This window comes from Neofelis nebulosa, chromosome 15, assembly GCF_028018385.1.
Source record: "Neofelis nebulosa isolate mNeoNeb1 chromosome 15, mNeoNeb1.pri, whole genome shotgun sequence".
NCBI lineage: Eukaryota > Metazoa > Chordata > Mammalia > Carnivora > Felidae > Neofelis > Neofelis nebulosa.
Genome location: NC_080796.1, coordinates 56517464 through 56542443, shown reverse-complemented (window position 1 = coordinate 56542443; position 24980 = coordinate 56517464).

Below are 24980 nucleotides of genomic sequence, written 5' to 3'. Positions count from 1 at the left end.
AATATTTGAACATGATATAAATTTCAAAGCCCTGTGATCTTAGCTGCGAATTTCAGGTGATTTCTTTGTAAAAACAAAGGGTAAATGTGTTTTCTACACGAATAATTTTGCATTGTTTTCAGTGTTAGTTATGCCTGAAGTAATTTTACATTGTTTAATTTCAAATCCACGTCTTATTTTATTTTTTTATTTTTTACTTTTTTTAGTGTTTGTTTATTTTTGAGAAAGAGAGAGCATAAGGGAAGGGACAGAGAGAGGGAAACAGGATCTAAGCAGGCTCAGCACTGATGGCAGAGACTAATGAGGGGCTCAAACCCTCAGATCATGATCTGAGCCATAGTCGGACATTTAACTGGCTGAGCCACCCAGGCGCCCCATAATTTCAAATCCATGTTAAAGATTCAATTTTTCATAATTCTCTTTGCTTTACTAAGAAACTATTTGAAATTTATATTCAAATTTCTTGTCAAAAAATAATCAGTTTCCTATTATTTTCATCCATGGTGATTTTTTAATTTTGTGATTTAAAATTTTTTTTTCAGTTTATTTATTTATTTTGAGAGAGAGAGAGGGAGAAAGAGAGGGAGAGAGAGAGAATGCCAGACAGGCTCTGATGTAGCCTGATGCAGGGCTCGAACTCACAAAGTGTGAGATCATGACCTAAGCTGAAACCAAGAATCAGACCTTCAACGGAATGAGCCACGCAGATGCCCCCATGGTGATTTTTTTATATGTATATATTTTAAAAACACCTGTGGTGCTTTTAATAGCATGGATTCTAAACTTGATAAATTTTAATACAAAAACTTGCCTTTATTCCTGGTTATAAAACTTAGAGAACTTTTCTTGCTTTTTATGGTTCAGTCACTAATTTTTAAAATATTATTAAGTGTTAATAGATAAAAAAAGAATATGATAAAATGTAGCAAGGACTCTTATTATTTACTTCATTAATTTTATTTTATTTTATTATTTATTATATTATTTACTCCATTACTTTTAAAGTTCCTTGAGTTTTGCTTATTTGAACAACATTTTTTCATTCTCAAATAAAACCAATACGCAGAATTTTGTACTTAATGATTCTCTTGCTTATTTAAAATATGTTTATCACATATAGATGTATATCATTATACATTGCATATTCAGTTTTGAAATATTTTGTTTTTAACATCTAACGAGTATACTTTTTGTATTTTTGGTAATTTTCTTTATTATTTCAACAAATCATTTCTGAGACACTTCAAGTGTCTTCAATAGCTATTTGTTCACGTTTACTTATGTATTGCAAGTGACATGTAGTATATGGCAAATATCGTAAGGATATATTACACTCTATTCTTTGACCTTAATTTTTATATTTGTTTGTGTTACTGATATTAGAAGAGCTACTAGGAAATCTTGCATATGTTTTCCAGCACACAAGTACAGGAATTTTTGTTGTTGATACCTAGGTGTGGGATTTCTACTTCATGTACATACATCTTTATTTTTACTAAATAATGCCAATGTTTTTCCAGTAGTAGAGAGATATTATGATTTTTCTATATCTTTTTATTATTTTAAATGTTTTTAACAGTTTGGAGAGGTGAAATTATATTCCATTTTCTCCAGATACTTCATATTTTGATATCCCTTTAAGACCATGCCTCATGAATTTCATTATTCTCTTCGTATTTTATTTTCTTATTTGCTTGTTGCTGGTGTGTATAAAAGTGATTGATTTTTTTTTCTTTTTTAATGTTTATTTTTGAGAGAGAAAGAGACAGACCTCAAGTTGGGGAAGGGCGGAAAGAGAGGGAGACACAGAATCCAAAGCAGTCTCCAGGCTCTGAGTTGTCAGCACAGACCCGGAGGCGGGGCCGGAAGCCATGAACCATGAGATCATGACCCGAGCCGAAGTCGGACCCTTAGCCAACTGAGCCACCCAGGTGCCCCAAATATGACTGTTTTTGAATACTGACTTTAAATCCAGAAAAGTTTTAAAATTTAATAATGTCAAGACTTTATATATAGACTATTTGAGGTTTTCTAGATAAAGATTCATATAATTTGTAAATAATATTTTTTCTATTTATCTACCCTTAAATATTACTTATCTCATTGTATTGTCTGGGATCCCCAATACACTGTTAAATCAAAGTGGCAATATTAAGCCCTCTTATGTAGTTTGAACATTAAAATGCTCTTATTTTTTTTTTTTTTGACAACTAAGTACAGTATTTGCTGTATAACTTTGAAGATACATGTAATCAATTTAGGGATGTTTCCTTTCATTTCTACTTTGTTAAACAGCATTATAACAAATGTTTGCTACTATATTCAACTTTTTGTATTGCTTCCATAAATTTATGATCAAAATTTTTTTAACTTGTTCATGTGATGGTTTTATTAATTGACTTGTAAATTTTAACCAACTTCACATCCTGTAATAAAATAAAATTGCCTCATAACATGACTCTTTTTAAATACATTGTTAGATCTGGTTTGCTACCAGTTTGCTTAAGGAATTTTCAAATATAAATATAAATATTGCTTCCTATACTGATATTGGCTGATTCTATATCTAGCTTATACTAGCTTCATTGTAAAATAAGTTTGGGAGGTATTTTCATATTTTCTCAACTCTGAAATTGTTAGGCTAAATAATGGCCTTTTCAAATATTCAAGTCCCTATCCCTGAAAACTGAATTTTACCTTATATGACAAAAAGGATTTAGCAGATGTGATTTGAGGAATAAGACATTACCCTGGATTATCTAGATGAGTCCTAAATGTAATAAAATTATTTTATCATTAAAGGGGGACCAGGGGATATATCATTGCAGAAGAGAAGGGACAGGAATGATGGGGCAGAGACTGCAATAATGTGATCACAAGCCAAGGACTACAGGCAGCAACCAGAAAATGGGAAAGACAAAGAATGGGTTCTCCCCTGGAGCCTCAAGAAGAAACTAGCCCTGTTGACTTTGATTCTAACACTCTAAGACTCACTTTATATTTCTGAGCTTCAGAACGTGAAGAAACTAAATTTATGTTGTTTTAATCTGTTAGGTTTGTTGTAAATTATAGCAGCAGCAATAGAAAGTGTGTGTGTGTGTGTGTGTGTGTGTGTGTGTGTGTGCTCATGCACACATACCAGTGTGTGGATGTGTACATGATGTGAGTGTTTCAAGAAATTTGTGAACAGACTTTGGAGTTTTCTTTTTAAAAGCTTTTTGTCTACATAGTCAACTTTTTAATGATTACAAAAAATATGTAGTTAGACTTTTAAATGTGTCCAGTTTATTAATAGATGTGTCCAGAATGTTATGGCTAAATTTCTAAAGAAAGTGTATTCCACAGTTATTGACTATAGTCTTCCACCTATCGCCATTAGATTAAGATTTTGGGGGATCTGTCAAAATTAACTCTATCAATAGTAAGTTGTTCTTCTACAGTGTTGTATTCCCACTATAATAATAGACTTGTAAATTTTTGCTTCTGTATTTGTCTATTTTTACATCATCTATTTTGAGATTATTATGTTAAGAGCATAAAAATTGTAAATTATATATCTTTTGCAGGAGTAAAGCATGATCATTATTAAGGACATCGAACTATTAACTGATCACAGATTTATGTCCTCTTCTTCTAGGGCACAAAGTTATATTACATTTATCAGCCTCTTTTGAAGTTAGATGTTGTCATGTGACAGAGCTCCTGCACTTAAATGTAAGCAGGAATTGATGAGTGTCACATCCATTCTGGTCCATAAATCATTAAACATCCCTTCCCTTTCCTAAATGACAGGTAGACATCAAGTCTCAGGATGACATTGACAGCCAAATTCTTAAGATGGAAAAGACTGTGTAAACAAGGATTCCTGGATGCCTACGTGGAGCAAAGCATCCTGACTTTTTAAATTGCCACCCACTAGAAAATCCCACTCTGAAATATTGCATGAACAAGAAATAAACTTTCATTAGGTTAAATCACTGATATAAATGGGCTTGTCAAAACTGTACATTATACTAATTTTTATGTCTTTTCTTAATTTCTAGCCGTATATTTCACCTGAAAGTTTATTCCATTGTTATGAATTTAAATAAGCTAAATATTGTTATTTTATATTTTGTATTTTTTAATTCCACTTGAGAATTTTTAGTATGATTCTGTTCCATGCTGTGTTTACTAGCTCTGATTCATGGTGTAATGTCTCCTTGTGTATTTTGGTATTTATGAATGTAACCTCAAATTTGGGGGGAAATATTATATAGGAATTATTTGAGTCCTGAGATGAAGATAGGTTCATTCTAAAATAATTTTCTTTCATGTCTATAAAACATCTTAGGGGAATTATTGTTGAGAAACAGTGTTTTGTAAATATTTTCATGTTTCTTCACAGTCAAGAATTTCTGAGGAAAAATTACTGGTAATTTGGTTTAAAATATATTACAATGGCAAGCAAGACTTAGAAGTAAAAGGTAGAGACACTAAGAGAAATTTAGAAATATCTTTTCCAGAGCCATTTCTTTATATTCCAAAGGGTAATTTAATTGACTTTGAGACCTCTTACTTTCTTCCCAGAAAGGATTTGTTTACATTAGAAAGAGAAGGACCTTCTCTGTCCTTTGGAGGAGAGGATGAGCAGCTATACAAGCTCTTAGATTCATTATTTCAAGATGTCCCTCCTCATGTAATGAATTTTGCTATATGTTCAGGCTACATCTGGCTCTCATCGTATCACCCAGTGAATGATCATTGTGTGCCTATCCCATTCAAGAGGGTTGTATGAGTAATTAAGTCTATCTCTGATTCAAAAACCTTGTGGTTTTATCAGGAAGAAATATAAATGTAAAGCTTAATTACCAGTAATAGACTATTTTTAACTAAATCGAATCGTTTGCTTGGAGTAGTGTGAATTCATTCTGCACATTCATGTGGGGGTACATTCCGGCTGTTAATTTTCAGGGGCACTTTTTCCTCCACTGGATGCCAAATTAAGCAAATTTTTTAGAGATATGGGGCATGGGCTTATTCCTAATTCACCTCTACACTGAATATTTAGAAATTTAGATCTCATTTTAGTAAGTGTTCCCTTTTATATTATCCAACTTTAGTGGAATTCTCTTTTGTATATTATCCTTTCTGTCCCAAGAGCCTATGAAAATTAAAACTCATTTAATTTCTGTTGGCAAATGCCCTCATTGCTAAGTCCTTTTGCTCAAGCTCCACTGAATTTTCTGGTTTCTCTTTCCATTAAATTTCTGTCCTATCTACCAAACTTTCTTGACAACTCCTTAGCCCCTTTAAGTTTTATTTTTCAGAAATCAAGGTTATTTTCAGTTGAAGGATTGTCATGACCACCTGGTCTATCATATTGACTGGAATAGATAACCTTCCTGAAGTCCTCCTATTTCTTAAAGAAAAAAAGTTAGTTAATTAGTGTTTTGAATTTTTTTCTAATGTATATATAAGAGAAGAATAAATAGGCATCACAGAGGGGATTTTTAGGAAAGTGAAATTCTATATACTATAATGGTAGATATATGTCATTACACATGTCAGAACCCATAGAACGTACAACACAAAAAGGAAACATTAATGCCAACTATCAAATTTAGCTGATAATAACATAGCAAAATTGCCTCATAAATTGTAGCAAATACTCCACACCGATGCAAGAATATTAACAATAGGGGAACTTGGGAGAGAGATTACAGGGCATATGAAATCTCTGCACAGACTTCTTAATTATTTTGTAATCCTAAAACAGCCCAAAATAAAGTTACTGGTTAAAATTTTTAAAAATATGTTAACAACTTTTTCACTGAAAGGTGGGAAAAAAAGGCACTTGATAGAGTGTTTCATAAAGCACTTCTGAAACTTGTGTACTATGATCTCATTACATCTTTATAGAAAGCAAAGTACTTATGGATTATTTTCTACTTCTATTGTGTCTTATTTTATTAACTCTATATTTAGAAATGACAAATGTGATTCAGAAGTTGTTAATCATTGAAAAAGATTTCACAATTTATAAATGCCTTTATTTTCATGGTATGAGTTAATTACCACCCGGTGAGATTGTAAGCAACAGATATGTTGCTTTGCCTCATTATTAGGATAAAATCTCTGACTTAAGAAACCAAAAAAATGAACTTAGAAGTAAAAATAGTATCTAAGAGAGGACAATTATTCACTTATATATATCAACTACTTTTAGAATATACGATGTCAATTTAAAATATTGAAACTATGAAATGGAAATAAAAATATATACATATTTTAATTTAACCTCATATTATATTAATTTTATACAGTATAGACCATATGAAATATTATCTTCTGGATGTAATTTTCCAAATATGCAAATATGTTTCCAATGGTTTTTATTTTAAAATATCATATGTAATCAAATAGAGATAATCAAATATGTATATTTTAACTTGAAAACAAGTGCTAAAATTCATTAATATAAACACTGTTATACTTTCAGCAGTTTATATGATTGAAAGTAAAATAATTCAGATAAATCAATTTTTATTTATCTACCTTAAGCTTTATTTTTTACATTTAAAATGTTTATTTATTTTTGAGAGAGAGAGACACACAGAGAAAGCAGGAGAGGGACAGAGAGAGAGAGGGAGACACAAAATCTGAAGCAGTTTCTAGGCTCTGAGCTGTCAGCACAGAGCCTGACGTGGGCTTCGAACTCACAAACCATGAAATCATGACTTTAGCCCAAATCGGCCTCTTAACCAGCTGAGCCCCCCAGGCGCCCCTATCTTAAGCTTTAAAAACACTGGTACTACAGCTTCCTAAAATGCAATGTTTGAGGCTAAGAATAATTCTTTAAGTATATTTTGAATAAAGACATGGATAATAATGTATTTATATAAACTAGAATCATAAAGATAAAAAGTTTTTTTTTAATTGACAAAAGACAATCTTTTCTACTATGGTAAATTTAGAAAGTAAAATTGGAAAAGATTGGGTAGTTTAATGGATTTTCTCAATTACAGTTCATTCTTTAAGGCAATAAAGGTCAACATTAGATCAATTTCAATGAGCAAATTACTAATCTTAAAAATTACTTTCAATTGTCTACATTTAAGAAAATGGTGATATTCCAAAGATAGTGATAAATGAGGCTGGACTGATATAAAATTTAATTACCCTTTGATAAATTGCAAATTTCTTTTCTATGCCTTAGTTACAAGTTGTCTTTTTGTGTAATGGTTTAAAAGCTCAATGAGACCTAATTGACTGAAGATTGCTTCAACATAACTTACTTTTTGAACGTGAGCAGGCCATAATATTTTATTGTTCTTGATTCAAACTACATTGATTGTTAAAATCTTGTCACAATGTTTTCAAGTGAAAGGTTTTAATTTTTGTAATTTTAGTTTTTTTCTCCATAAATTTACATTTATTTGCATATGAACAAGCTCAAAAACTGTAATTTATGCCCATAGTTTTATCTATTCAAATGTGGAATATTTAATATTGCCAGACAAAAACAGAAGGTTATAATTCAGTCTGTGTTTTATACTGACTTTATAAACTATAAGAACACAGTAAAATACATGATGGATATTAAAATTCATGGAAATAATTTTGCAAACTACAGTCCAGTATCTGATTTATAGATGACAAGGATTCACTAGTAATTTTGATTATCATTAAGGAGTACCTGAATAATAACTTTTATGAACTTTATTCTGTTTTTAACTATTTTGTGGAATTTACTACTAATTCATTGTATATTATAGATTTTCATAACAGATCTTTCAATATGATGTTTTCAAAATCTGTAAACTTGATTAAGATGTTGTATGAAATGATAACTCTATCTTTTTTCAGTAACCACAGATCACAAAAATAATTCATCATGGAGGTAACTCTTTTGTTAGTGCTCTATATAGGGTTTAGTGATCTACATCCTAGTATATATTTAATGTCTTTTGCTTATAAAGGCCAACTTGCTTTGCACTGATGTTATTGCATTTAAAATCTCATAATACTCATTTGAATGGCTCTCACTAACTTGAAGTTAGTTGTTAACCTCTTATAGAACACAATTATTTTTAAGGGTTAAATACAAGTGAAACAGAATACTAATATAATATTACTTTTTGTGCATATATATAATAATGTTGACTTTGGAGGTGTGATGATGCCAATAACTTGTAATAGTTATTTTAATATTATTAATTAATATTGAACATTTTCTCAGTGTTTATAAGATGTTATATCATTTAGGTACTATTATACACATTTTGTAAGTGAGAAAACTATGGCCTGGGGTACCTACGTAAACTTTCCATGTAAGTCAGACTCTTCAGCCAATCCTTTTAGGCACACCACTATACTACATCTTTAAAAATTGGGAAAGATGATACCTCCTCATTGAATATTTTATAATGCCAAACTCTTGTTATAGTTTTTTTTTAAATCATTGTTTGTAATATGTATTAATTACATATTATGTTTATCTGTTTATTTTTTGTGACAAACTACTTTTTTGTTTGTATCTTTTTTTTTATTTAAAAATTTGTTTTAACCTTTTATTTATTTTTGAGAGAGAGAGAGACAGAGTATGAGTGGGGGAGGGACAGAGAGTGAGGGAGACATAATCCACGAAGCAGGTTCTAGGCTCTAAGTTGTCAGCACAGAGCCCGACATGGGGCTCAAACCCAAAAACCACAAGATCACAACCTGAGCCAAAGTTGAACACTTAACCTACTGAGCCACCCAGGTTCCCTCTTTGTTTCAAGTTTTTAATTAAATTCTAGGTAGTTAACATATGGTTTAATATTGGTTTCAGGAGAAAAATTTAGTGATTCATCACTTACATATAACACCCAGTGCTCCCTGCTGTCATTGTATATTATCATGTTTCTTGGAAAATATTCTGTGCTAAACTTCTTATATTAGAATCCTTATCATTTTATTTAACATTTTAAATTCAAACCTTCAAATATATGTGAAATAGACAAAAACTGTAATAAATATCCATGTAGTTATCATCCAGATTCAGTAATAATAATCTCATGACAAATATTGCCTCATTTATATTTCTGTCCACCCTCATATCATTTTAAAGCTTGTTTCAGATGCCATGTTATTTTGTCCACATATATTCCACTTATCGCTTTTCTCCAATCTATGTATCTATGATCTTTTATTTGTAATGTTAATATAATGCCACTTCACACCATGAAAACATTTATTTCTTAATAACTTTTAACTTCAAATGTCCAGTCAATATAAAAAATTATAATTTTTAAAATTTACAATTTTTTAGAGGTTTATTCTGAATCCAAACTCATTGACACATGTGATTGGCTAACATAGCTGATCATTCTTTTAATCTACAGATTCTCTTTCAATCCTTCTCTGTTTTGTTTGTTTTCTAGTTACGATTTATTTTTTCAGGAGCTGGGTTGATTTTACTATACAGTTTCCTGTTTGTATCTGTACAGTGCAGTACCACAAATGTATTCCTGTAAAAAAAAAATTGAAAATGGCTAGTTTGGGGTGCCTGGGTGGCTCAGTTGGTTAAGCGTCAGACTTTTGGTTTCAACTCAGATCAGGGTTTCATGGTTCCTGGGTTCCAGGCCACCAGAAGCCCCATGTAAGGCTCTGTACTGACAACGTGGGGCCTGCTTGGAATCCTCTCTCTTCTCTCTCTGCTCTTCCTCCCACTTCCACTTTCTCTTTCTCTCAAAATAAACAAACTTAAAAAATATTTTAAAAGAAAGTGATTAGTTTTATTTAAATTTATTTACAATTTATTTATTTATTTCAGGTTCAGAGGTGGTGAAATGTTTTTTCTTCTGGACCTGCAACATGAGCATGCCTCTCTTTTTCTGATCGTTAATAACCATTGACAATCAATACCTAGATTCACCAATTGTTTAGAATTCCAAAATTCCATTCCACTATGCTTTTTAAGTTAATAACTGAAATTCTTTAACAGAATAATACCCTTCATTAAATTTTTAGTTACACTGGTACTTAGCTTATGTTGGAAACCCAGAATAAATGTTTCATTCTTTCCCTTAACTTTACAGGTTTTAAAATAATGAGTTGATTCACTAGATACTACAAAAAGAAAAACAAAAGCCTGTATGTGTGTGTGTGTGTGTGTGTGTGTGTGTGTGCGCGCGTGTGTATGTGTGTGTGTGTGTGTGTGTGTTACTCTGTTTGGACTACTGCAAAAAAATTACTCTAGAGTGTATAGCTTAAGCAACAAATGTTCATTTCTCACAGTCTGTAGGCTGGAAAGTCCAAGATTAAAGCATGGCAGATCGGTGTCTGGTAAGGACATCCTTCAGAGTTTGCAGGTGGCCATATTCTCACTGTGCTCCAACATGGCAATAGGGTCAAGAGAGTTCTCTGAGGTCTCTTTGGTAAGGACTGTAATCTCATTCATGAGGACAGAGCCCTTATGACTTAATTCTCCCCCAAAAGTGCTACTTCATACTATCACCACATTGGTGGGCTAAGATTTCAGTGCAAAAACTTTAGGGAGATACAACCATTCAGTCAATAGCAGTGCATATATATATATATATATATATATATATTCACACACATTTATACATGTATACATATATATACATTTATATATGTACATATGTGTACATATACATTTATATATGTATATATATGTATATACATATATACATACTAAACTTAATTATACACCCACATTTTTTGGTCTCAATCTATTATTATTATCCTTTTATCCTTAATGGAGGTCAAATCATCCCATCTTTGCCCAGTGGAAGTCATCCCAAATAGGTTGGGAGCCTTTTTGACAACTGTGATAAGATGTTCCAGGCTCAGGCTCATCCTGAAGTACTCTTGTTCAGACTTGAAATCAGCCATTTCTCCAATGAATATTTTAATAGAAAATAGTATTTAGAATTCATTATTTTGGCATTGGAAGTACTCATGCCTTTGAAGCCATCATTCTTTCTAGTCCTTTTCATTCAAATGGACTAAAAAGTATTTTTGTGTTTTTTTGTTATTTTTTAAGATAAAACATAATATGAGTTGATATTGATTTTATCACTTGAAATCTATAACTAGAGGGTTTTTCTAAAATCTTTCTGTCTTATATCTTTAATCTGGCCAAAAGAAAAAAATATATAACCTATAAAGAAACAAAGATATGAATTACATCTGACTTCTCACCAGAAATTATATGTGATGCCTAATAATCCCTGTCTTTTGGTATTCATGTCCTTATAGATTTCCTTCCCTTCACTGAGACTTTTGACTTGCTTATAATTGATGGAATATGGAAAAAATAATAGGTTGTCATTCTTGTGATTATTTTATATTATGTAAGGCTCCATCTTTGCTAACAAGCTCACTGTAGATTCTTTCCTTTGTTGGCTTTCAATAATAATCTGCTAAAAATCTTAGAGCAGAATAGAAATGAATTCTGCCAACAATAAGAAAGAACTGGAAACCAGATACTTTCCAAGTTAAGCCTCCAGATGAAAACCCAGCCCTAGCTTATAACTTAATTTTAGCTTTGTTGGACCCTGAGCAGGGGGCTCAGTTAAGCTTTCCTCAGACTTCTGATCACAGAAATTGCATATAATTTTAAGTCACTACATACAAGCTAATTTTTAAGCAATAGAAAACAAACAATGTAAGTCAGAAAAGAGTGGGGCAACACCTCTAAGATCTCTCAAAAAAATATCAACTTAGAATGTTCTACCAAGCAAAAGAATCTTTCAAACTAAGGGGGAAATAATGACTTTACAGACAAACAAAAGATAAATTTACTGTCAGTAGATAAGCGAGACAGGGAAATTAAAGGAGTTCATAGGCGAAAGAAACATATCAGACAGACAGTTGTCTTTATCCAAATAAATACAAAATATTAGAAATTTGAAAAATGGGAACAAATATAAAGGATTTTTTTATTTTTAATTTCTTTAAAGAGTAAAAGTAAAAGTGGTGTTATATTTGAAGCTTAACTGTGATCATTAAAGATGTACATTGTGAAACATAAGTAAACCCTCAGAATATAAGAATGGCTATACTAGTAAACCAATATTTGAAATAAAATTGAATCATTAAAAATATGTAATGTAAAGTCCAAGAAAGAGCAACATAAAATAATAAAGAAAAGATAGATCTAATAAATTCAATTAGCAGGATGATAGATTTAATTCCAGCCATATTACCATTACATTAAATGTAAATGGTCTTGACACCACAATACAAAGTGAGAGATTTTTAGGTTTAATTAAGACATGGTGGTACTCAACTATAAACTGCCCACAAGAAATCCACTTTAAATATGAAGATGTAGATAGTCACAAACAAAAAGAAAGGAAACAAATAGATACATCTTATGAACATTAATCAAAAGACAGCTGTACTGGCTCTATTAATAACAGACAGTATAAACTTTAAGAGTATTTCCAGTGATACAGAAGGACATGCCTGGTGATAAATAAAAGGAGCTCTCAGCCTGATATTGCAAGTCAAGGAAGTCTCACTGATTCTCTTTTTCTCTTTGTTTCCTCCAAAGAAGAGGTAATAACAAAGTGATTGATCAGATTACTGGTCAATGCATTTTCCATGAGTATTCTATGAATGAGATACATTAAAATCACAAAAATATATAAAGTTATCTTTTTAATCCTCTCTATAAACAATCCACTCTTAATTCAACATACATGGTGCTTGGGATATGAGTTGAAAATGATTATTGGGATAGATATTAATGGTAAGAAGCAAGTTAGAGTGACTCATTACTTACATTGCAAATTTCTACATTATAAATGAAGATACATACAAATGTTGAAACATATCAAATTATTTTTCTTATGGGAGATTTTTCTCACTTTTCTCACAGAATCAGATTGATTAGGATGCTAGAAGAGTTGAAAAAAGATTTTTCTTTTTTCTTTTACTTTATTTTCTTTTGCTTTCTTCCACCTTTTTAATGATTTCCAAATTTTGTATGACCACTCTCCACTCCAACAACTTCATAGGAAAATAGTTTTCTACTGACAAAAAAAGAAAAGGTTGTTCCTTGTGCTAAATTTTGTTGGTGTAATAATATGCATGTTATTGGTCCTGGGACAGTTTTTAAAAGGTTAAGCTGTATCTGTTTAAGGTGTTCCTATGCCCACTTAGACACTTGTGTGGAATCATCTCTGCTGATACTGAATGAGTAGAATAAAAATATAAAAGCTAAGGTTTGGTTTGGGAGACAAAGTGATCTAATTTCTTGGGAAATTATCTCAAGAATAAAAGCTCTATTTCACTGCAGTTAAGACTATGGATTTTGGCATCAACCTAACCTAGATTCCCTTCCCAACTTTCTCAGAATGGGAAAAATGAATGGCCTTGGGCCAATTACTCATGTAGTATTTAAACTTCATTATATTTATATGTAAAATATAATGATAATTCATACCTTAGAGAAATAAGGTGGAGATTAAAAAATAAATTAGTAATTCATATAATGCAGCTAGCACAATTTGGGAAATATTTATATTCCCAGTACTGTTTAAAAAATTTTTTTTCAACGTTTTTTATTTATTTTTGGGACAGAGAGAGACAGAGCATGAACGGGGGAGGGGCAGAGAGAGAGGGAGACACAGAATCGGAAACAGGCTCCAGGCTCCGAGCCATCAGCCCAGAGCCTGACGCTGGGCTGGAACTCACGGACCGCGAGATCGTGACCTGGCTGAAGTCGGACGCTTAACCGACTGCGCCACCCAGGCGCCCCTTCCCAGTACTGTTTAATGTGATCTATTGCTGCCATGTGGAGAGGCAATAAATGAAGATTTTAGAAACCCCCAAACTTCAAATCTTAGATCTAAAACTCACTAGCTATGTGATTTTGGAAAACTATATTTTGGTCTCCAGGCTCTTCATCTGAACAGCTGGAAGAAGAATAATATTATTTAAAAGGGTTGTTATGAGAATTGAATTAATGCATATGAAGTACCATGTGGAAAGGCCTTAAGTTCATGGTTCACATAATAAGTTAAAAAGTGTTAGCTATTATTATCATTGTTAAACACTGGTTAACTCACCTGGGAAAATATTTTGGAAAAACTTAACTAAGAAATCAAGTGGAGATGAATCTAAGCTTAGTACTAAGAATAGTCTTAAAGTTAATTTAATTTTCATCCTTCCATTTCAGAGGCCCAAAATGATACAATGTGGAGTTACTTTCTTGAATTGTTTGTTTGTAGGAAGATGAATCAAAATAATAGCAAATTTCTGGTGAGTACATTGAAAATGGGAGTTGAGATTCCCACTAGCTTCTTCCAATAAACTGTACAAACATAACTATTAATAAGGAGACTTTGCTTTTAAACCCAATAGTTTCTTCAAAATCATACATGAAGGAGTTAAAAGGAGTGTTTGTGGGGGAGTTATGTGTCCATTTCCATTCAGAGAAGTTTTCCTTTCTCTACTCTTTAATCATTTATACAGAGGCAGAAAATATTTATTTTATAAACATAGGCCTATTTCTCAGTTATCAAGAAAATGAAAAAGAAAAACACAATCATTGTTTACAGATAATAAAATTGTTAAAATAGAGAACCTCAAAAATTAATGAAAGCTGATTTTAAAAGTTTAGTTAAAAGACATAATGGAAGTTAAATATAGTTAAAAGCAGAACATTAGCTTTTTATGCATCAATAAATACCAAAAAAAAATAAGAGTGGAAATTAGCCCGTCCAGCAGAGGAGTAAAATATAATGTGTGCATTTACAAAATAAAACAATGCTACATAATAAAAGAAAGGTGAAACAAAAGAAGTTTTCAAGACACAAAAACCCATTTTAAAACATTTGAAAAATTAGAAATCGTGTCCTTAAAAGAAGAGAAAGAAGGAGGAGGAGGAGTTAGTGATGAAGGAAGAAGAAAAAGAGAAGGGGGAAAGATATTGTATCAGTGTCTAGGTAGAAGATATAAAGCACACAGTAATTTGAAGGTTTTAATACAAAGAAATATTAACAATTTCCAAAAGATTAGCTGTTAAGAAGGAATAAAAAAGTGATTACAAATTGCTGTAAGACAAAAGAAATGTACTGAAAAAAAGAAGATTGTTGAAGGGGGTTATCCACTCCAAAACTGTAATTCAGACATCATTGAAGAGTATGTTACTATAGTCCAAGGCCTGGTCAAGTTTGGGGCTTGCTTTGCTCAGAGCAGGTCCACAATTGGCAGACTGAGCCTGAGGAGCAAGAAACTCTGGGCAAGTACTGGGAAACTAGAAGTTCCCCACTAGCATGCCATTGGGTTGGGGTTAGAGGGTAGGGAAGTGTCAGTGGGTCTGTAAATCAGAAAATCTCCCACTGGATGTCATCTAAAGGAACTGTAGGTTAGCTAGAAAGTATGCAAGTCTCACTAAACCTTTAGGAAGATGCTGCCAGGCCAAGACTGGCAGTCAGAAAACCTCGATCAGGTCACTGTCAGAAGGCTGAGATCAGTGAGGGAAACGCAGACCAGGACATTCAAGGAAGTAACCAACCATCTGTTGGTTATCAATGGGTCAAAACTGCCGAAAGAAGGTCTGCAAGCCAGGAACGGCCCCGGGAAGTTGGCTGACGGAGGCTGAAGAGATAGGGGACCGCAAGTGAAACTAGCAAGTCAGAAGCTAAGCACTACTGGCATCCCCACTTGCAGCTGGTTACTGTCCACAGGAACAAGTCAAGAAAAGGGCACAAGAAGCAAGGGAAAAAAGACACTATCTCCCTTTTGACCTTTCTATCACCCTCCGTCGACAAAGCTTAGCACTGTGACAGCTGGCAAGAGTGACATGCTGTAGTATCACAGGCAAGCCAATGACCAGTTATTTTGGATCCAAGAGGCAAGAGATTGGTAATAGGCACCGCTTTAATTATCAACTTTGTTTAAATTAATTTATAGATTTAATGCAATCTCAACTAACATAAAAATTCAATGTTCGGAGAATTTCTCAAAAAATATTTTAAAGGTATTCTAGGATGGCAGATTTAAACGTGTGTCTAAGGAGCCCGAAAATTTTGCAGTTGAGATGCGGTGCAATCCTGGTGGTCAGGGCTTCGGGTTAATTCAACCAGGGCAGCTCAGCTCTCATCTGCTTTACCCTCTTGACTGCGGCACAAGCTTAGTTTTAGAAAAAGGACACTGCTATCAAAAGAAGACATTTGAAAAATAAACTCTGTAAAGTTTAAGCAGTTGAGAATAACAAGGTGAAAAAAAGAAAGAAAAAGTAAAATATAGACCTGGAAATCATTAAAACATATACCATTACCATAAGTGTAATAGTGGAATATTTATTCAAGAATAAATAGATCTCTGTAAAAAATTGGCTGCTTACCTATAGACCCTATTATAACAACCTGATTTACGTTACAGGAGGCAACTCACATTAAAAGAAACATGTTTATTATTCAGTGAAAGGTGTTGATATGATTGAGAAAGCTTTCCCTTAGAGAAAAAGTGTCAATTTATATTCTCACAACACTTATACTTTATTTACTTTATTTATTTATTTACTAAAATAAATTCCAGCTGGAGTAAAGAGTAAACATTAAAAAAAAAGACATATAAAAGTTTTAAAAAGTGGATATTTTTCAAACCTGGAAATTGGGTGGAATTTTCAACCTTAGAAGAAATAGATGTATGCACAGGGTAAAATGGACAGATTAGTTTTCACATATTAAACTCTTTTCAATATCAAAAGGTAGGTAAAATACAATTTATAAGCAAGCAATAGTTTGCAGTTCAAAGAGGGAAAGGTCCATGTCTGAAATAATATGAGTTCATATAAAAGGAAGGGAGGGAATCACATAAAACTCTAAAACTTCAATAAATAAATGGGTAATACTAAGCTATTCATAAGGAAAGCGATATATGACTAGCACAGATGCTAATAAAACTGTATAATGGTTATCAAAATAATTATAATTTAATCAACATTTCTAAATGTACCAAATAACCTAGAAAACACAAAATTTTTATAATCAAAACTACTAGGTTGAGTGCAGTAATTGATTTCTGTCAAACTGTAGTTGAGATGAATAAGCAAATATATAACTATTAAAAATTAGTTTTTAAAGTATATGATTAAATAGCAAATGCTTCTCCTCAAATATAAAAAGACAGTACTCTAAAGTTATCAAATACAGAAGAACATTTTGCTATATTTTTATAAAGAATTTCAGAAGTATGAAAGATTTATAGCCCAAATAACAGGAAAGCCTCCACTGAGAGGTGTAGGTGGAAGGGACCCCAGAATAAAAGATGGTTTTTTTAGGAGTGGAGGAGAAACAAAGATATTCTGGGAGGAATGAATAGCACTAGCCAAGGATAAAAGACAGAATAGTTAAGGATATTATCAGGCTATGGTAATAGAGCTTGGGAGCAGATTACAGAGTGTTGGATAAAGTCAGTCTAGAGTATGCAGATTTTACTTTAATTGATAGTACCTACTGACTCCATATAAGGGCGCGACATGTACAAAACCTGCAATGTCAGTATGTCAGGTAGAGATCATGGGAAAGAGACCAGAAATGAGATACCAAACAGAAGACTAATATAGTTTAAGATGTAATACATCCCTATAATAACTCATTGAGCTGTGTGTTGAGAAGGCAGAGTTTAGGTATCTTGAATTAAGAACATGCAAATTATGACCTGCTGAATGAGGAGACACAAGCCACCCACACAGGGGTGCAGGTGGCCCCTCAGTATCTGAACTCCTGGTTTGAGGGAGTAAAACCCTCGGGGTCATTTTGATTGAAGGCTTAGTGTTAATACACCCACACAAAGGAAGTAGTCTCAAAGTTTATTACTAACAAATCCCAGAGGCAAGGGGGCGATATTGAGCAGGGAGGGGGAGGGGAAAGGCAATCAGTCCTAGGTGAGGAGCAAGCAGGGGATGGAGAGCTGAATAGAAAGAACCTAGTACTTATAAGGTAGTTGGGGAGAAGGTCGCCAACTTTTCCCAGGAAAAGTACAGTAGGAATCTATGGCGGGCTTCCTAAACCAGATTTTACCTAAGTGTCCAGACTCTAGGTGTGAGCAGGGTTATCAAACCGCAAAATGCCCAGGCAGGCACTCAGCAACTTCTCAAAAGTTGTTTTTTCCTGTCACATATTAAATATAAAGAAACAAATTCATGAATAAAATATTAAAACCAGTTTGGCAAACCTTTTCTAATTGACGAGAACAGAGTGTAAAGGAAGAGTAAATGGTAAAGAAAAAATCCAATCACTTTTCAATCTTTTGTGGCAAAAAAAAAACAACAACAACAACAACAACAAAAAAAAAACCCAGAATCATTTACTTGGACTAGGAAGCCTAAAGGAGAATTGATATTAAGGATAAAAGTGGGTTTGATTTTACACTTGCAGCAGTATGAGGAAACATAGTAATTAAGGAAATTATAAGGTAGTCTGAGGATTAAGAAGGAAGTTTAGGACATGTAGGTTCCATACTCAAGGATTAAAATTTCATTATTCACTTGAAATGTATTACCATCTATTCATCTTCCTATAAGCATTAAAAGGAAAAAAATTCACAGTGTCCACTTAAGCCTCTACAATAGTTGAGAGAAGGAAATAAATTACTTGACAATATCATGACTACTAAGCTTAGTGGAGGAAGCTGGCAGGGAATTCATCACTGTTTTCCATAACACCCTGTCTTCCTTCATTTTCTTTCCTACCTCCCTCTTTACTTCCTGCCTGCCTGCCTGCATTCTTTCCTTCCTTCCTTCCTTCCTTCCTTCCTTCCTTCCTTCCTTCCTTCCTTTTCTCTCTCACCTACCTCTCTACAATCCACCAATCTTATTCAGATTTTTCCACTTTTACTTTCACTTTATGTGTGTGTGTGTGTGTGTGTGTGTGTGTATTTTATGCAGTTTTATCATGTATCCATTAATATATCCACCAATATATTCAAGATCGAGAATAATTTTCTCACCATAGAGTTTCCTCCTATTTTCATTTTGTAACCACAGCCCCTTCCCTCCTGCATACCTCTGTAACCCCTGGAAATTGTTAATATTTTCTCCATCTCTATGATTTTTGTCATTCAAGAATGTTATAAAAATGAAAACCTATGTCTTCTCTAGAGATTGACTTTTTTTTCATTCAGCACAATTCCCTTGAGATTCCTCAAAGTTGTATGAATCAATAATTCATTTTAATTGCTGACTAGAATTACTGGTATGAATGTACCACAGTTTGTATATGCCTTTACCTGTTGAAGAACATTTGGGTAGTTTGCTTTATTTTCTGTTATGAATAACGCTGGTAAGGACATTGGTATGCAGGTTTTATGTGAGTGTAAGTTTTCCTTTCTCTGAGATAAATGTCCAAGTGTAAAATTGCTGAGGCAAATTATAGTTGCATATTTATTTTTATAAGAAATTATGAGGCACCTGGGTGGCTCAGTCACTTAGCGTCCAACTTTGGCTCAAGTCATGATCTCGTAGTCAATGAGTTTGAGCCCCGCAGCGGGCTCTGTGCTGACAGCTCAGAGCCTGGAGTCAGCTCCGGATTCTGTGTGTGTGTCTCTCTGCTCCCCGCCCCCCCCATTCATTTTATGTCTCTCTCTCTCTCACAAAAATAAATAAACATTAAAATTTTTGTTTTAAGAAATTACTCATCATTGCAAAGAGTATTTATACCATTTTACATACCCACCAGAAATGTGTGAGTAAACAAGTTCTCCACATTCTTGCCATTATTTGGTGTTGCCACTAATTATATTTTAGCCATTCTGATCAGAATATAATTGTATATATGGTTCTAATTTGCATCTCCTAATAGCTAATAATACTGAACATTTTCATGTGTTCATTTGCCATTTGTATATCTTTTTTTGATGTAATGTCTACTTATAATTTCCCCCCATTTTCTAGTGGGTTTATTTATTGTATCTTGATAAATTGATATAAGTGTATATAAGTTTAAGATACACAGTGTGTTAGTCTGATACATTTCTATATTGCAATATGATTTCTATAGTGGCATTTTCTAACATCTTTAGTATGTCACATATTTATCATTTTGTGTGTGTGTTGAGAGAAGTTAAGATTTGTTCTCTTAACAACTTTGAAGTTTGTAATACAGCATTTTGACTATAATTGCTATGTTGTGTATTATATCTCCAGAAATTATTTATCTACTATTTGCAAGTTTATAAACTTAAACATTTCCACAACTCCCCTATCCCTCCAGCCCCTGGTAACCACCACCCTATTCTGTTTTTGCAAATGCAGGTGTTTTTTGGTTTTGGTTTTGTTTTTGTTTTTTTTTTTAGGTTCCATATATTAATTGATATCATATGGTATTCATCTTTCTCTACCTGACCTATCTCAATTAACCTAATGCATTCAAGGGCCATCCATGACAGGATTTCCTTCTTTCTCATGGCTGAATAATATTTCATTGTGTAAACATATGTACTGCATCTTCTTAATCAAGTCATATGTTGATGGACATAGGTTGTTTCCATATGTTGATTATTGCAAATAATGCTGCAATGAACATGGGTGCATGGATATTTCTTTAAGATACTGATTTAAATTCCTTTGGATATATACCCAGAAGTGCAATTGCTGGTCATATAGTAGTTCATTTTTTTTTAATTTTTGAGGAATCACTACCCTGTTTTCCATAATGATTCTATCAATTTACATTCCCACCTAGCATATATTCCCTTTTCTCCACATCCTTGCTAACTTTTATTATCTCTTGTGTTTTTGATAAAAAGCTATTCTAACAGGTGTGAGGCGATTATTTCATTGAGGTTTTGATTTGAATTTCCTTGTTGATTAGTGATGATCTCTTCTTTCTCAATATTGTTTTGGCTATTCAGTATCTTTTGTGATTCCAAACAAATTTTAAAATATTTTTCCTAATTCTGTGAAAAATAGTATTGGAATTTCGAAACAATAAATGGATTCAGTAAAGTTGCATAATATAAAATCACCATACAGAAAATGGTAGCATTTCTAAATGCTAACAACAAATCATCTGAAAGAGAAATCAATAAAGCAATCTCATTTACAATAGCATCAAAAATAATTTTAAAAAACTAGGAATAAATTTAGCCAAAAAGGTGAAAGACCTGTACACTGAAAACTACAAGACACTCAAAGATTAAAGAAGGAACAAATAAATGGAAAGATACCTGTGTCTCTGTTTGGAAGAATCGACATTGGGAAAAATCCCATATTACTCAGTGTCCTGCAGATTCATTCTATGGGTTTAGTCTTCAATTTGGAATTTTCTTTATATATTCTAGATATTAATCCATTGTCACATATGTGGTTTAAACATATTTTCTCACAAATATTTTCTGTAGCTTTTCTTTTCAGCCTTTTTTTTAGAAAATGGTTTTAATATGTTTTAAGCTTTTTTTTTTTTTTTTTGAGAGAGAGAGAGAGAGAGAGAGAGAGCCTGCACATAGGAGCCAGTGGGGGAGGGACAGAGAGAGAGGGTGAGGGAGGGAAACTTAAGCAGGTTCTGGACTGTCAGCACAGAGCCTGATGCGAGACTCAAACTCAGGAACCATAAAATCATGACCTGCGCCGAAATCAAGACTCAGAACTTAACCGACTGAACCACCCAGGTGCCCCCGAAATGGTTTTAATTTTGATGGAAGCTGAATTTATCAAATTTTCCTTTTGTGGATTATATTTTAGTATCAAGTCTAAGAACTTTTGCAGAGAATTTCAATTCTTTAAATTTGTCGAGATTTGTTTTACGTTTCAGGATAAAAATCTATTTTGATAGACATTTTGTGGATACTTGAAAGAAACATATATTATGGTATTTTTGAGTACAGTGGTCTAGATATGTTGATTCTATCCCATTTTATTATGTTTTTAAGGTCGTCTATATTATGTAAGGAGACATTGGGTTCTATTTACATTGTTTATTTTGGCAGGTGATTATCCTATTTGCTTTGGCACTCAGATCCTGGTCTACTTTTGTAGGCTATGGTTTCAAATATAAAATACAATTCTCTGCTTAGTTTATCTGGTGCAGCTAGAGCGGCTAGGGCTCCCTACATCTTCCCATGAAGGGAGAAAGATTTCCCCCAGGAGGAGTATCCTGATGCTTCAGTGTGGGGGAAGGGATTCTCCTGTCCCCAGGGATGACAAAGCTTTCTGATCTGAGATACTTGCTGTGAACTCTTGTCCCTCTGCTGTCATCTTGTCAGTGCTACTAGGCCATCTGGTGGCACTAGAGAAGGAGGGGAGTCTCAAATGACTAAGGATGAAGACATTTCCTGATTGTTATGATAGGATCCCGCTGGTCAGTACTGCAGAACGGTCCAGTACCACCAGACTGTTTCTTGGTGGGGGTAGGGTGTAGAGCCTCAGGCCCACGGTTAAGGAGAATGCTTCTCCTGCCTTACTGTCTGTAGAGTTCCCTTTGTCTTGTGTTATCAATACAACCCCCATTTGATTCTATGAAGAAATGAGCATTCCTGAGTCACTTTACGTTGATGTTGGAGATCAAGAAATATCAGGCTGCAATTGTCTTCATCTGTTGTGTTGGGTAGGGAAGATGGTCTCACACTGTGATATTCTTCCAATTCTGGAGTCCCAAACCAGTTTGCTTTCCCATTTCTACCTTTCAGACTTTTCCTTTGATTGCATTCATTCTTGTATTGATAGTTGCAATTAGAAAGAAGGAACACTGAGCAACAAGTCCATATGTTCTTCCCCATACCAGAAGTTTACTATCTGTTTTGTTTGTTTGTTTTTGAGTTTGCTTCCCGAACTTTATTTATTGGCATTGTGATTCTAAAACACTTTAAATTGAAAAATACATCTAACCTTGTGGCGCCTGGGTGGCTCAGTTGGTTAAGCATCTGACTCTTGATTTCAGTTCAGGTCATGATCTCACAGTTCATAAGATTGAGAGCCATGTTGGGCTTTGTGTTGACAGTATGGAGCCTGCTTGGGATTCTCTCTCTCTCCCTATATCTCTGCCCCTCCTCTGCTTGCTCTCTCTCTCTCTCTCTCTAAAAATAAATAAATAAATAAATAAATAAATACACATATATATATATAAATCTTGGAAATATTCTCAATTCTATGAAAGAAAACCATGTTAAAAGTGAAATTATAATGAGGTAGTGGGGTACTTCCAGAGTTAATGCTTTCTGAATAGGATCCAAGGTAATTTCATGTACTACCAAATTTTATTCTATTTAGGATATTGTTTCAGTACAGTCTGTTGTTAACAATTTAAGTATCATTAATGATCTTCATTCATGGAATTATGGTTTGAAAATAGTAAGCAGGCCTTTGGGTGTTGTGAACAGCATGAACCAAGAAAATGACTATAGGAGATATATTGCTAATTTTAAAATTAAGAGCCTTTGCAGGAGGAAGGTAATATGAAGCAAGAATAGGCTGTATGAAATGACTACGCTAAAAACCAAGAAAAATCTTAAACTATTACAGTCTTGAAGGTACTGGAAAGTACAAAACATAAACTCATTAACATCGAAAATAGTTTTTGGCAAAGCATCATTTGATGGAATGCTTCATGTTTTATATGGCTTTTGGCAAATAGGATAGATACAGCTATCATCCGTGTACTTTGAATTATGGAGCCAGAACCAAAGTCTGTGGTTACATGGCATAAACATAAATTGTATATTCTTTTTATGATGTAACCAGATAAATTGTTCCACATTCATTTGCAGACTTTTTTTTTTAATTCATGGCTTGAGTGCACAGAAAAACTACATCATTCAATGCTGAATTATTTGAGATTTTGCCAAAATGTTTCATTTTATGATATTATTTTATTGATATTAAAGTACTCATTCAGTTTACTTGTTTGTCCATCAAGTTGAACATTGGAATAGATATTATATTTGAAAATACATAAGGTATTTATAAAGTCTTGTGTTTTTATTATAGTATATGGCACCGTAAGTCTCAGTTTAAGCAAAAGCATATATTTATTATATGTTAAATATAATTTCTATTGGACAAAATCTGAGAAAGTACAATTAGGCTATGCTATATTTTTAAATGGATTGAAATTTGAAAGAATGGTAGTATTTAATGCTTTAATAAGCATTACTGAAAACCTTGATAATCGCTTCTCGGCCTTTTGGCTAAGATCAAGTGTGAAAACCTTGATATATTTATATGACTTTGAAGTAGAAACATAATAGCCTAGTTAAGTTCATGCAAAAAATAAAACATAATCATAAAACAATAAAAAATGAACAAACTTATTAAGTACACAATTTTATACACACACACACACACACACATGTATGCTTATATACACAATTGCACGTGCATATGTCTAATACCAGCATTGATAGTATTGGTACATTATCTTGTATTTATAGATCTTATAGAAGTGTAATTAAAAAAAAAATAAAAAGAAGTGTAATCTTATGAAAAGAGTACATATTTGTAATTAGCAAAACTGGTAGTTGACCTTATAATATATATATATTTTTAAGCATGATTTCATTGCTTTTTTTAAAGCTTATTTATTTATTTTGAGAGATGCATTCATGGGGGAAGGGCAGAGAGAAAAGGAGATAGAGAATCCCAAGCAGGCTCTGCACTGTTAGCAAGGAGCCTGACATGGGGCTTAACCCAAGAACCATGAGATCATGATCTAAGCCAAAATCAAGAGTTGGACACTTAACTGACTGAGCCACCTAGGTGCCCCATGGACTTATAATATTAGTGCTATTAAAGTTTAATGGGTTGAAAAATGTAAAATATGTAATATATTATCTGGCATATAGTAAGTGTTCATACATACACTATGTCTGCTTAGAAATATGCAACCTTATCCATCATACAGCTAATAAAATATAAAATAAAACACTCAGTAATACAGTGGGCTATAGAACATACGGATCTGGCCATTCCGTACAGCTATTCATACCCTTGTACCAAATAATTTCACTTATAAGATATTTTCCTAAGGAAGAGACAACAG